At 40.0% G+C, this 15,899-nt stretch overlaps 1 protein-coding gene across 3 annotated transcripts in view; it reads right to left on the bottom strand.

The window, feature by feature from the left end:
* Positions 1-15,899, bottom strand: part of pde4ba (phosphodiesterase 4B, cAMP-specific a) — a 504,383-nt gene that overhangs the window by 295,043 nt on the left and 193,441 nt on the right. The gene's annotated exons all lie outside the window — the stretch shown is intronic.

Genomic DNA, 15,899 nt, shown 5'->3' with positions numbered 1-15,899 from the left:
AATTACCTAGGTTTCACTCACCAAAGGACACCCCATTGGTCAGAATCTAATGAAGTCAGAGATGCATATATAACTTATATATTAAAAAAGTAGTTACAGCTGTGAAGAGTTCATTGAAACAAGAAAAATGTGTCACATTCTTTGCAATTACAGAGTGACTCCTCATGAAAATTCTAGTAAGTCACATGCTGTACTTATCTTTGCAAACCTGTGCAGCACATCTTCCTGAGTTAACTCTCACACCTGATGGTCAATGTGGACATGAACACAATTGAAGACAAATGAATTGAATGCGAGTAAATGCACAGCAAAACAAAATCTACAGCTGTCCTTTTGAAGAAAGGAGATTAAGTGCTTGCAAAATTAGATGTCCATATTGAAAAACAAGTGCCTCGTTGCAATTGATTATTTGTTGTGACTGACACAAAAGCAGCAACGATCATGAATAAGCACGTTCAACAAATCATTACATGAAATGGATTATTCTTCAAAGTCCTGAAAACACCCATTGTAGCATTCTAAGTGACATTTGAGATGAAGAACATGAGCCAAATGAAGCCAAACCACATGCTAGGCAGTAGTCTATTAAGGGAGAAGGCATTCACCACTCTGAAATGAAAATGTAATAAAGTGAACTATTTTCTGTTGGTGAACTTTGAATCTCATGGTTTGTAACCGAGTACATTGGTACATTTGCACAAGGAGTTAGAATAAATAATGATTTAAATGGCCAACACATGTTGGGATTGGAAATAGAAATTAAAATCTGACACGTTTGTTCAGAAGGGGAGGGACGTGTTGTAATATTCTGAAGTATAAATTTGTACACACTGTACAAGGCTCACTCAAAGCTGCCAAAAAGAACGTAAGTATATTGTTCTGCAAGAAGCAGAATGCATGACAGAGATTGTGTCAATAAAACAGCTATATTGTTGTGTTTTGTCTGCACATGTTTCTACAGCGCAAGAACTTCACACTTGGCTGAGAACCTCACAATAGTAGACAAAAATAGGGTTGTAGTGCCTTTAAAATTGTGCGGCAAATATCATCAAGCTTTCACTCTAGATCCAACTGATGCCAATTCTCAAAACATAATTGTAACTCATCTTGATGTTATTAACCCATGTGGACACAGACAGAGTCTGTGCTGCAGATTCAGATAAAATTTCTCTTGAAGATCTGGACAAAGAGAAACCGGAATGTGCTCGTGAGGACAAGCACATGCTTCTGTGGGCTGTGCCTCCAGTTTGTACAATGACCTGATGGGCAGCTCACTGCCATCTGGCCACCTAATAGTTTAAACATACCTACAGTGGCATGTTGGTTCATAGTTTCATGCACTTTAGATTCCTTCTGGCACTTTGCTCGAGTGTTTATTCCTCACATATGAATCCTGACAGAGAATAGTGACTGAGTGCATGGCTGCAAGCTCAGTCTATTTTGAACCATAAGAAATAGAAACAGTCAAGGTCATTCAGCCCTTTGAACATGCTCCACCATTCAATGTAATCATGGCTTATCTGATACTCCCCATGTGCACTTTTCTGTACTTTCCCCATAGCCTTTGATTCCTCTACTGATCAAGAATCTGCATTTGGAACCTGTTCTTTGTCAACATGTTAAAGTAAAATGCATCGTGCTCCAACTTGATCTCAATAATTTTAGGTACCAGGCACAACGGATTGAAGTTTCTTCCATGATCCCACCACAAAATGTACAGTATAGAACAGAATGCTAGAAAGACCTCGAGATACATCCTACCCTGACCTGGCTGGTTAGATTTCAGCCATTCTTCACTGCCTGAATATTGTAAATTCTGGTAAGGAGGCACAGCCTCATAATCCATCTAATAATCCTGCTGAACATTGAGATCTCCATTAAACCTCAGAGACTGCCAGAAGGAAGTAACTCCTGAGATAATTAATTCAAGTACCCTACATCACTGAATGGAGGACGACGCCCTATAGTGGCCTCCTAATTTTTCACCGAGGCCCTAAACACATCTTTCAGGTCAAGCAGGTGACGGTAAAAACAAAATAAACATTTTACTTTTTGTTTTAAATAGCCTCTGATTTCTTGTGATACTGCCATTTCACCCTTACTACAGTATTATCTAAATGACTGGGGCCTGCAGTGGCTCTTATGATATAGGGTTCAGTTGTATGCTCAATTATGCAAAAATGGGTCTAGATTATGGCAAGAATTGAGTATTAAACAGAGATCTTCCATGAGTGGAGGTGTTGGCGGAGTGGAATATCACTAGACTGTTAATCCAGAGGTCAGGTAATGCTCTGAGGACTGGGTTTGAATATCATCATGGCAGATGGTCAAATCTGAATTCAGTTAAAATCTAGAAATAATAAGGACCACTGTCAATTGTTGGAAAAACCTATCTGGTTTACTAATGATTTTTAGGGAAGGAAACTGCCATCAATATTTGGTCTAGACAACATGTGAGTCCAGACCCACAGCAAGGCGGTCGACTCTTAGCTACCCTCTGGGATAGGCAATAAATAGCCTAGCTAGCAACGCCTTTATCCTGTGAAAGAATTTTTTGAAAATACTTAATACATTCAACAAGATACAATCTAGCGAGTTTTGAGAAGATTTGTAGCTCAGGTTGAGGCTCTGGATGTGAGTTTGCTCGCTGAGCTAGAAGGTTAGTTTTCAGACGTTTCGTCACCATTCTAGGTAACATCATCAGCGAGCCTCCGACGAAGCGCTGGTGTTATGTCCCGCTTTCTATTTATCTGGTTAGGTTTCCTTGGGTTGGTGATGTCATTTCCTGTTCTTTTTCTCAGGGGATGGTAGATGGGCTCCAAGTCAAAGAACAGGAAATGACATCACCAACCCAAGGAAACCTAACTAGATAAATAGAAAGCGGGACATAACACCAGCGCTTCGTCGGAGGCTCGCTGATGATGTTACCTAGAATGGTGACGAAACGTCTGAAAACTAACCTGCCAGCTAGGCGAGCAAACTCACATCCAAGATACAATCTTAAGCAGGAAATAATTGCCTGCATGTCCTTTGAATTTTCCTGTGATATCGTCCAAGCAATCGAGGAAATAAGAAAACAGTCCAAACAAGAAATGTTTAGGATCAATTTTAACCCCTTCCAAGTAGAAAAGGTATGGATTGGTTGGAAAAGATTTAGCGAGGTTGGAGCTGGCAAGTAAACAGGTTCCAGCCCACACTCTCCACATCTCTTGTATTTAATATAGTTTAAGTGCAGGTGGCTGCCTGCTTCCAGTAAAGTGGAGATCTAATTTCAACGGCTGTGTCACATCAACATGATATAATCGGAATACACTTGTCTTTTTAACTGATCAGCCATTTCTGGGCTATAAATCTTACTTATCAACCCAGAACTTGAATACAGACGTTGAGAATAATGATTGATAATGATACAGTTCATCTGTATAGGCACTAATGTCAATGTTAGTAGTGCAGACAGCAGTGCTTATTTTCTTTAATTTCTCATTTTGTTCAAAACAAAAGGATTTATTGGAATAGGCTCAATTAATTTTGCTGCAAATCCCTGAAATTCTGTTGCAAAATCTTATTTTACTTTAATATTTCTAAGTTTGCATTCACTTATGATTTATTCATGTGACATTTCCTTGATTATAAATAGATTCTTACATAAAAATGGCAGAATCTATGCAGTTTGACAAGATGTTCTATGCTATGTCCCTGAGATCTCAATCATATTTTCAAACATTGCAAAACAATTTTAGTGATGGGGCTTATTGGGAGACCCAGGATTAACAGTCTTAACATCCAAATCCTGTCCTGGGAGAGTGACAAACAGCTCTCAGATTCATGTTACATTTCTAATCTGGTGACAGATTTCAAAATGTTTACTGGGCTCAGCCACTGAACCTTCCATCTGTTGTTCAATAAAAATCCTCCAGTTGAGCTAGCTGCTGTTCAGCACCTAGAACTCTTACCTGGCTGAATGTTAAGTGGAACTTATTTCAGGATTCAGAGGCTCAACAGTATGTCAAAACAAGAAGTTTTTGAGTCAGCAATGCAAAGCATATGCTAAAATGGCCTTTAATTTGTCAGATTGACTCAGTGATAGCAACTTCATCTCTGAGTCAGACAGTTAAAGAGTTGAACTATACTCTAGGGGCCCGAGTACATAATGTAAGCTAACAACACAACATGATCTAAACCTTATTGGAAATTCTGGGGATGAAACTGACTTTCTATAGTGGCAATCTTTTTTGAACACTGGGAAGTCCAAAATGACTTCTCCAGCATGCACATTGCTCTGATGTAAAGCATGTTAGATACCATTTTGGTAAAGGGGTTTGTGCATATGCAGCTAACATTCGCTAAAATGAAAGTATGCAGAGCAGGCTGACCGTGAGATTAATGGCTGAGCTGAATTCAGATTTGACCATCTGCTATGATGAGATTCAAACTCGGTCCTCAGAACATTACCTGACCTCTGGATTAACAATATTCCAGTGGGCCAACATCTCCGCTCATGGAAGAGATAACAAAGTGTGGAGCTGGATGAACACAACAGGCCAAGCAGCATCTTAGGAGCACAAAAGCTAACGTTTTGGGCCTAGACCCTTCATCAGAAAAGGCCGTTCATGGAAGATCTCTGTTTTAAAGACCCACACCTCAACTGGTCTCTTCTCTTAACATTTACTCTTCGTGCAAGGTTAAGCAGAATGAAGAATTCCCTCCTGGTATTATATAAAATGGATTATCAACTGCAAAGTTAGTTATCAGTTTATTTCTCCTGTGTGGGGAAATGACAGATCTGTTATTACAAATTTTGTGCACCCTCATAAATTAAATTCCACCTTCGAGTTAATGTCACTCCACTAGAAATCCCAAAACCAAGCTGGTGCATGGTTTGAATCCCACCACAGCTAAACAGGGAAATTTAAATTCCAAACAAAAATTGGAGGGAAAAGCAAGCCTGACCATGATCATATAATCATTGTTCATTGTTCTTGAAGACACATCTGGTTCATTCATGTCGTCCAGAGAAGGAAATCTGTCCTCCTTACTCCGTGTGGCCTACATTTGACAAAAAAAAACAGAGTAATATGGTGACTCTCATCTGCCCTCTGGGCATTTAAGGATAGACAATAAATGTTGCCTTGTTAGTGATGTCCTTATCCCATGAATACATGTTTAAAAAAAATCATGTTGCTGTAATTGTTTTGATGCTTTCCAGAACTTTTTCAAATTTCAAAATAGTACAGGCAGTGATTCAGCAGCTGTAAATTCCTACTGCTGTGCTGAGATTAGGTAATTCTGTGCAGAGTAGGGCTCAGACCTACAATAGACATTAGACAATAGGTGCAGGAGTAGGCCATTTGGCCCTTCGAGCCAGCACCATCATTCATTATGATCATGGCTGATCATCCACAATCAGTATCCTGTTCCTGCCTTATCCCCATAACCCTTGATTCCACTATCTTTAAGAGCTCTATGCATCTCTTTCTTGAAACTATCCAGAGACTTGTCCTCTACTGCCTTCTGGGGCAGAGCATTCCATATATCCACCACTCTCTGGGTGAAGAAGTTTCTCTTCAACTCTGTTCTAAATGGCCTACCCCTTATTTTTAAACTGTGTCCTCTGGTTCTGGACTCCCCCATGAACGGAAACATACTTCCTGCCTCCAGATTGTCCAATCCCTTAATAATCTTATGTGTCTCAATCAGATCCCCTCTCATCCTTCTAAACTCAAGTGTATATACAAGCCCAGTCGCTCCAATCTTTCAACATATGATAGTCCCGCCATTCCAGGAATTGACCTCGTGAACCTACGCTACACTCCCTCAATAGCCAGAACATCCATCCTCAAATTTGGAGACCAAAACTGCACACAATAGTCCAGGTGCGGTCTCACCAGGGCCCTGTACAGCTGCAGAAGGACCTCTTTGCTCCTATACTCAATTCTTCTTGTTATGAAGGCCAGAATGCCATTAGCTTTCTTCACTGCCTGCTGTACCTGCATGCTTGCTTTCATTGACTGATGTACAAGAACACCCAGATCTCGTTGAACTTCCCCTTTACCTAACTTGACTCCATTTTGATAGTAATCTGCCTTCCTGTTCTTGCTACCAAAGTGGATAACCACACATTCATCCACATTAAACTGCATCTGCCATGCATCCGTCCACTCACCTAGCCTGTCCAACTCACCCTGTATTCTCATAACATCTTCCTCACATTTCACCCTGCCACCCAGCTTTGTGTCATCAGCAAATTTGCTGATATTACTTTTAATGCCTTCATCTATATCATTAATGTATATATGTAAATAGCTGTGGTCCTAGCACCGAACCTTGTGGAACGCCACTGGTCACTGCCTGCCATTCCGAAAGGGACCCACTTATCACTGCTCTTTGCTTCCTGTCAGCCAGCCAATTTTCAATCCAAGCCAGTATTTTGACCCCAAAACCATGTGCCCTGATTTTGCTCACTAACCTCCTATGTGGGACTTTATCAAGGGCTTTCTGAAAGTCCAGGTGTACTACATCCACTGGCTCTCCCTTGTCCATCTTCATAGTTACATCCTCAAAAAGACTCCAGAAGATTAGTCAAGCACTATTTTCCCTTCGTAAATCCATGCTGACACTGACCTATCCTGTTACTGCTATCCAAATGATTCGTAATTTCATCTTTTATAATTGACTCCAGCATCTTTCCCACCACTGACGTCAGGCTAACCGGTCTATAATTCCCTATTTTCTCTCTCCCTCATTTCTTGAAAAGTGGGACAACATTAGCCACCCTCCAATCCAGCAGGAACTGATCCTGAGTCTATAGAACATTGGAAAATAATTACCAATGAGTCCACAATTTGTAGAGCCACCTCCTTAAGTACCCTGGGATGCAGGCCATCAGGTCCCGGGGACTTATCAGCCTTCAGACCTAACAGTCTATCCAACACCATTTCCTGCCTAATATAAATCCCTTCAGTTCATTAATTACCCTAGGTCCTTCAGCCACTATAACACCTGGGAGATTACTTGTGATCAGATCCAAAGTACCTATTTAACTCTTCTGCCATTTCCTTGTTCCCCATAATAACTTCACCCGTTTCTGTCTTCAAGGGCCCAATTTTAGTCTTAATGATTTTTTTTCTTTTCACATACCTAAAAAAGCTTTTACTATCCTCCTTTATCTCATTGGACATGACAGCCTCCTCAAAATTTATGACAGCATAGACATCATCCAATGGAATTCAACTTCTGAAGGGTGATAAATGGTTGAGAGATAGTAGGAATTGGAGACGCTGGAGAATCCGAGACAACAAGGTGTACAGCTGGACGATCGCAACAGGTCAAACAGCATCATAGGAGCAGGAAAGCTGACCTTTCAGGCCTAGACCCTTCTTCAGAAATTGGGGAGGGGAACGGGGTTCTGAAATAAATAGGAAGAGAGGGGGGGCAGATAGAAGATGGATAGAGGAGAGGATAGGTGGAAAGGAGACAGATCGGTCAAAGAGGCAGGAACGGAGCCAGTAAAGGTGAGTGTAGGTGGGGAGGAAGGGAGGAGATAGGTCAATCCAGGGAGGATGGACAGGTAAAGTGGGTGGAATGAGGTTAGTAGGTAGGAGATGGGAATGGGGCTTGAGGTGGGAGGATGGACAGGTTAGGGAGGCGGGAACAAGCTGGGCTGGTTTTGGGATGGGAGATTTTGAAGCTCGCGAAGTCCACACTGATATCAGTGGGCTGCAGGGTTCCCAAGCAGAACATGAGTTGCTGTTCCTGCAAACTTCAGGTAGCATTGTTGTGGCACTGCAGGAGGCCCAGGATGGATATGTCATCTGTAGAATAGGAGAGGGAGTTGAAATGGCTCATGACTGGGAGGTGCACTTGTTTCGTGCGAACCAAGCACAGGTGTTCTGCAAAGCAGTCCCCAAGCCTCCGCTTGGTTTCCCCCCCGCTATCCTGTTACAGAACAGATATGACTTTTATTATAATATGTCACTTAAAAGGTACAGAATCTTTAGTTTTGTCAAACATTAGTGTGAATTCAAATTATGCTATCATTTGTAGCATTTTTCAAACAGAAGAAAAATTTGAGAAGTAGTTTTCATTAAAGTGGTTCACATTGCTTCCTGTCAACTGGATTGTCAGGGCATTTTGCTCGTCCTAAAATGTTAAAATTGTGAAGTGGAGAAAATAATGTTGTTTAGAATAAATGTGGTTCTGATGTATTGAGAGCATTGTTATGAAAAACAATACACATTTTTGCTAAACTTTATACCACTCCAAAACATTGATAGTTTCTCCTTTGAAATATATTTATCAATCTTTATTTGAAATTTTCATTCAACATTTTCACTGGAGTATGAAAGAAAGCTAACAATCATAAGCAGCAATAATTTTAATTTGGCAATATATGCATTTTAGAAGACAGAGCTGGAAAAACATTATTTATAACAACGTCCAATGAAATTCAATGGTCATTAGCTGTTGTTTGCAATGCAAAACCCAATACAACTTGCTGGAGGTCACATTGAAATCTCAGTAACTCAATAACATCCGCACACATGCAGCAATAGGTCGTGATTGCAACTCAGCCAGATGACTCACAAACTAAATTTCCAAATGTTCCCACAGTCATTTGTCAGCTGCTCTTTGAGTGTGGAATGAACACCAGTATAAAATATTTGTAATAGAATGATGTATTGAAAACTGAATTTGTATTTGTTGTTTTTCTTTGCAGTTTGCAAAGTATTTACCAAAAATCAGCATGCTTACTGAGAAAGGGAAGATATTACACAATAAAAATGGAAAGAACTGTGGATGCTGTAAATCAGAAACAAAAACAGAAGTTTCTGAAAAAGCTCAGCAGGGTTGGCAGATCTGAGAAGAGAAATCAGAGTTAACGTTTTGGGTCTAGTGATGCTGCCAGGCCTGCTAAGATATTACAGAATTTGGTCACAACTGGGACACAAATTTAATTGGTGTCCATATTTTGGGACAGTATGCTTTTAGCTGATTTTTTTTCACTAAACGAAGAAATTGACCTTGAAAAGGAAGAGAAGACATTCCTTAAATTCCATAAGCAGGTGCTCATGACTCTACCTTTAAAATGACAGCAACTACATCCCAGGATACCTAATTATGACAATCCACAATGCATAAATGCATTCATTAACAAAAACTGTTTGTTTAACCCAATGTGTTCCACTTTTGCCTGCCTTTGTGCATGCTTTCCACCCATAAACTTTAAAATATTCAGATCATTATAAAGGTACATGTGAATTCTTGTTGGCTGTTCATTTGGCATCTTCTCATTCCTGGAGTGGTGTTTCTTTTCCATCTCCAGGAAATGTTGTTCAGTTTGCACATCACTTGGATTCAAACACACCTATTAACATTGCTGCATAACAGTTAATCTAAGTCCTTTCTTGCTGGCATCACATTGCACAACAACTTCATCACTGACTTCATAGCGCTTCAATACTTGGCATTGTTGTATAGGATGAGCTGAAGGGCTAACACTGATGATACTTGACAGCTGTGTGATCTTGAACGAGCCCGATGAACATTCCCGTACGTGCCAAAGATGCCATAATCAAAATTACTTTACTGTACTTGCTCAGCTTGTCTTCTGCACTGGCTGTTTGTTACACTGTATATGAGAGAGAGTTTCATTCCAAGTCTTCACCTCAGACCAGGTGAACAGTGCGAGATACAACGTCAGCTTCTAGATCAGCCGTCAATTGAGGGGTCCCGGATGGGCAGAAGGGTATGAGGCTTATTGCTTTCTTTTCCTTCCTTTCTCATCCTCATTTATTGTATAATAAATGTTCCTTTCTTTATTGTCTTTTATTATTACTCAATAAGTGTTCATATTTAAGCAAATTGCTTTTGTCAAGCTTCTCTTAACTACATTTAACTGAATCTGAAAAGAACCTCTTGGATACACTCTGTGATCCAAGACAGTTGTCATCACTAGTAGTTTGATGCAAGTGAAAGCTGCTTCTCATTCTGAGATCTAATGCTGATTATTTATTCTTAGCTAGTGTAGAGGATCACACACTGATGACAAATTAAGCAAGACCTTTGTCAAGTGGTTCACAAATCAAACAAGCCATTGTATCACATTCACATGTTTTCCCACTGTATTTCTATTACAGCTGCCACTTTATCAGGATCAGGATGAAGAACTTTCACTATAAGTACAAAGCATACGTACTCTATTTCAGTCATCCGCAAATGCATATTTTCTTGTTCAGCTTCAGGTTCATCCAGCAAGCTCTCTCAAGCAGCTGCACCAGATTCTGATTGTGACTTCTTCAAACTTATCTCCACATCCACAGACCAGAAGACCATCTGCAGTTACTTCTACTCTAGCAAGATCACCGACTATCTTATGCTGTCTGCATCAATACAATTCTGGACTGAAAATACCAAACAGATTGCAAAATTATTTTTACGTCCCACATGGCATCCAGAATGTAGCCGCAAAACTGCTGCTTCACTTGTAAGCATCCATTCTTTGCAATTAGGGTATTAAAGGCCTTTACCTTTGGAATTTTGTTGCAATTCAATGGTTGGCATGGTGGTGATATCTCCTTAAAGGTCTGTTGAAGTCCTTTGAATCTACGGATGCTTTCAACATTCAGGTTTTGTTTCAATGATACCATACTGATAATCTAGTTTGCAGAAGATGTCACTTCCTTAGTTATCCCTTTCTCTTGTGCTCCTTCATGTCATCTTCAAGGCTGGACTTGAAGAAAGCTGAAAATCTTACCAGCATGCACTGAGTTGGTCTCAATCTCGATTCTTTAAGATGATAATCACCGGAAAGAGATCTATGACCTGTGAAAGCACCTTTGTAATTTGTTAGGATCTATTCAGCAATAGCCTGGTCCTCTGCAAAATGCTATAAACTTCATCTTGCATGTGTTGGATTACCAGAATACGCTTTAGATTTGTTTCAGCTGAGATGAGTGGCTTACACTGAGTGGTATCTGCGGACTCCTGAGGTGTTAAAAGATGTTTATCCTACTTATTAAAAACCCAACAACATAAACATTTAAAGCCATTAGCTTTGATGTTAGTTCAGACGAGTTTATGATTGAAAATACTTATGTTTAAATTCAGTTCAGAAAATACCCAGATTGAGTTCAGAAGCAAGTTTAGTTTTACTCCCAGGAAGAGTTCAGCACAGTGCAGAGTACCAGTCATAACAGCAGAAGGATTTCCAAGTCTTCTAAACCAAGCAAGTTTGGTTAGAAATCTGTAAATTAATAGAATTTAGGGAATTGGGGCTCTGAGAGTCGCCATTAGTTAATGTCAGCAGACTTGGAACGGACTCATCAAATTGTTTCCGCAGTCCATGGCTAAGAAATTGTAAGGAGTCAGTTTTGAGGTGGGATATAATTTATCTGGACTTGAATCTCTAATGAATAGTCTCAAGGAACAGTTTGAAATTTTCATTTGCTGCTTGAGGATATCATTCCAACTATCTATCTTTATAGAGCTTGGTTTGCAGTTTTTCTTCTTCATAGAATCCCTATAGTGAAGATAGATGCCAATTACCCAGCAAGTCTGCACTGACCCTCCAAACAACCTCCTACTCAGACCTAACCTCCACCACACTAATCCTGTAACCACTACTTAATCTGCCTAGTTTATATATCCCCAGACACTACAGGGTAATTTAGTATGGCCAATCCACCTAACCTGAACATCTTTGGATTGTGGGAGGTATACTTTATATGGCATTGAAGAAAATCTTCAACTTTGTGTGACTATGTCTCAGTGACTAAGCAATTTGTTAACAAAACAAGGAAAAATAATTTGAGCCAAGTTTCATTCTGGGATATGATTTATCCAGCTGTATCATCACCTGGGATCATGACAACACAAGGAGTCCTTTAAATGGGAATTCTCCGAAAGGCTCTACCTCGCAAATGGGACTGCAGAATTTGTAAACATTGACACATGCCAAGTAGAGGGTGAAAGTTTTCCTGTACTTCATTGTTTAAGAGACAACTGTAAATAACTCATCTTTTAATCTCAGGAGACTTAGTTAAGTGTTACCAAAGAAATCAGCTCAAAGTATATTGTGTATATAAAAATGATTACAGAATCTCCAGATATGACTCTGTTTTATTGTGTCATGGCTCACGTTTAAGGGGGCAATTAAATTGGGTTCCATCTTCACTAAGGTCCTTTACCAACTTCTACAGATGCACCATTGAAAGCCTACTGTCCAGATGCATATGGCCTAGTATGGCAACTGCTCTGCCTAGGACATAAGAAACTACACAAGTTGGTGTGCACAGCCAAGACCATCACAGCCGCCAACCTTCCATCCATGGACTCTATTTACATGGCTCGCTGCTACAGAAAAGCAGTCAAAGACCCATCACACCCTGGTAATGACCTCCAACCACTGCAATCAGGCAGAAGATACAGAAGTCTGAACTCATATACACAGGCAGGTTCAGGAACAGGTTCTTTCTGGCTGTTATCAGACTGTTGAACGGACTCTACCCTCACATAATGAAACCTGTAGTGTAATCTGTATGCCTCTAAGTCTTTTTGATCTGTACATCCTTTGCTTGCTGTGGTCTGCCTGTACGACTCATAAATAAATATTTTCACTATATTTCAGTACACATGATAGAACATAGAACAGTACAGCACAGAACAGGCCCTTCAGCCCACAATGTTGTGCCGACCACAGATTATTTGTTGTGATGACAGATTATTAATTCATTCAATCACTACATTTTATTTTTGCTAAGGGACAATTGTAAATATATTTTTTTAGAAATAATTCTTTACAAATTTTACAAGAATTTAACAGGTATTGTCTAATTAAGTTTCTCATGATGCATTGTCAAACTTTAATGCTGATCAGGCAGTGGCCTAAAACTTCCTTTTTCTACATCTATTGAAGAAAACAGATGTAAGTTATCCTTGGTTGCCAATAGAAAACTGGATATTTAGGTGACAGGAATAAATCTTGAATTATTATGATCAGGGATAATGGGAACTGCAGATACTGGAGAATCCGAGATAACAAAGTGTGGAGCTGGATGAACACAGCAGGCCAAGCAGCATCTCAGGAGCACATTGCTTGGCCTGCTGTGTTCATCCAGCTCCACACTTTACTATCTTGAATTATTATGTTGGTATTACTCCTGCTGAAAATGTACCAAAACACTGGAGACTACTGCTTCTATCCCATTGGTAACAGAGATAAATTGATAACTATATTTGTTCCTAAAATTGGTGAAATCTTCCAGGACAGTGATCCAATTGCAGGATCTTTGATACAGCGTACAGCTTATTGGAACATTGTGAATGCATTGCCCACAATTCATCCATTGATTTTCCATTCCATTAAATTTTCTGGCAAGGCACCAAGGATAATTTTAAATTAAGTCTTTGCATATCCGCAAAACATGATGCAAAATCTCATTAGGTCACTCCTTTGTTGTTTTACTTACTTTTTGTGAAGTTTCAAATGATCCAATCCAAAAGCTGACAAATAGCAACCTGAAGTTTGGTTTTGAATTAAAAAAATACTGCAATTGTTGCAATGTTTCACTGATATCTGAATGGTGAACATGACAGGTGTCAGCATGACCAGGGTACAAGCTTTATTTCACAGATGCACTAATTTTCTTTTGATTCATTTCCTGCTGGTGTCATCAGTGTCACTGATGCATTAGACATAAAACAGGGTATTTCACATTATACTAGAAAAGGAAAACTGGCTTCATGAAAATCTATCTGGTGAATTGCTTTTCCTTAAGAAATAAGGTGAAGTGCACATTGTTATTTTTGTCATCTATGCAAACAATGTATCAATGCAGCTTGAAATATTAATGTCATTGCTTTCTTTTCATTTTATATCTATGCAATTTTGTTTGCTCAAATGAGTAAAGGTTGGCTTGAGAAAATAGAGGCTGTTGATGTGAACTAAAATCTGCATGGTTGGTCCTTGAAACAACTCTTTAAAAAAAATCCCTGTGGCCACTTGGGTGAGATGTGAGAGAAGCACCTTGCTGACAGAATCATTCCAACATAAGATACTGCCTTTAGGTGAGGAAGGAATAAAAAACAAGGGCAAAAGCAATACCCAGGCAAGAAGAAACAAGTGGAAATTCATCTGTACGAAGTCAGTATCCAAAAGGGTATTTGCAATTCAGAAGGATATCTGAAACAATACAATGAACATGTAGTAGATTTTAATACTAGATTATATCGGGAGGGAAGTAATCTCAAGGTCTTTCACAGCTTAGCTGGGAACAAATTAATACACAAATGTTGTGAAAGTTACATATTAATAAACTATTAGTGATTTGTAGTCGGTGATAATGGGAACTGCATGCTGGAGAATCCAAGATAACAAAGTGTAGAGCTGGATGAACACAGCAGGCCAAGCAGCATCTCAGGAGCACAAAAGCTGACGTTTCGGGCCTAGACCCTTCATCAGAGAGGGGGATGGGGAGAGGGAACTGGAATAAATAGGGAGAGAGGGGGAGGCGGACCGAAGATGGAGAGAAAAGAAGATAGGTGGAGAGGAGAGTATAGGTGGGGAGGTAGGGAGGGGATAGGTCAGTCCAGGGAAGACGGACAGGTCAAGGAGGCGGGATGAGGTAGTAGGTAGGAAATGGAGGTGTGGCTTGAGGTGGGAGGAAGGGCTGGGTGAGAGAAAGAACAGTTTAGGGAAGCGGAGGCAGGCTGGGCTGGTTTTGTGATGCAGTGGGGGAAGGGGAGATTTTGAAGTTTGTGAAGTCCACATTGATACCATTGGGCTGCAGGGTTCCCAAGCGGAATATGAGTCGCTGTTCCTGCAACCTTCGGGTGGCATCATTGTGGCACTGCAGGAGGCCCATGATGGACATGTCATCTGAGGAATGGGAGGGGGAGTGGTAATGGTTTGCGACTGGGAGGTGCAGTTGTTTATTGCGAACCGGGCAGAGGTGTTCTGCAAATCGGTCCCCAAGCCTCTGCTTGGTTTCCCCAATGTAGATGAAGCCACACCGGGTACAATGGATACAGTATACCACATTGGCACATGTGCAGGTGAACATTCACTTAATATGGAAAGTCATCTTGGGGCCTGGGATGGGGGTGAGGGAGGAGGATGATTTGCAGTCAATGGAACTGTGAATAAATATAATTAAAACAATAAAAACACAAAAGCTTCAACAATGCTTGTTTAGATTCAATAAAGCAATATTTCTTGCACTGATTTAGTTTATTAACTTGTCAAGAATGAAAATGAAATGCAATTTTTAGGAAAACAATAGGATAATCAACCCCAAGCAAACTTAGAAGCAAGCTTCTGAAATGCTCCACTCTAACAAATATAATTCTGTTAGCCATACTTATGGAAGTAGCTAATTCCAATGTATCTCCAGTATCAACCTATTATTGAACTAAAATTAGAAAAATGAAGTGAAGTTTTTTTTATTGTTTTACAGTTGTGGCTGAAACTGGCTAAACCAACATTTTCTGCCCATTCTGACAGCCCTTGAGAAGTTGATGGTGAATGACTTTTTGGAATCACTGCAATGCATTTGATGCAGGTACACTTACAATGCTGTTAGAATAGGAGCTCCATGAGTTCAGTCCAACTACAGTGAAAGAACTACATTAAAGTTCCAAGTCAGGGTGGCATGGTTTGGAGCAGAACTTGCAGGTACTGATGCTCCCATTTTGCCTTGGTCTTATTAAGTGGCACAGGCCACAGGTTTGGAAGGTGCTGCTGAAGACTTGGTGAGTTACTGCAATACATCTTATAGACGATGATGGGGTCAATAATGCAGGCTGCTTTGTCCTGGATTTTATTTGATTTATTTATTGGCTCATGTATTTTGTTATAAAATACGGTGAAAAGTGTTGCAGTATTTCTTTTAAAATGTGAGCTG

Source organism: Stegostoma tigrinum, chromosome 8, assembly GCF_030684315.1.
Source record: "Stegostoma tigrinum isolate sSteTig4 chromosome 8, sSteTig4.hap1, whole genome shotgun sequence".
Classification (NCBI taxonomy): Eukaryota; Metazoa; Chordata; class Chondrichthyes; order Orectolobiformes; family Stegostomatidae; genus Stegostoma; species Stegostoma tigrinum.
Note: the sequence above shows the minus strand (reverse complement) of the source record. Positions and strands in the feature narration are given on the sequence as shown.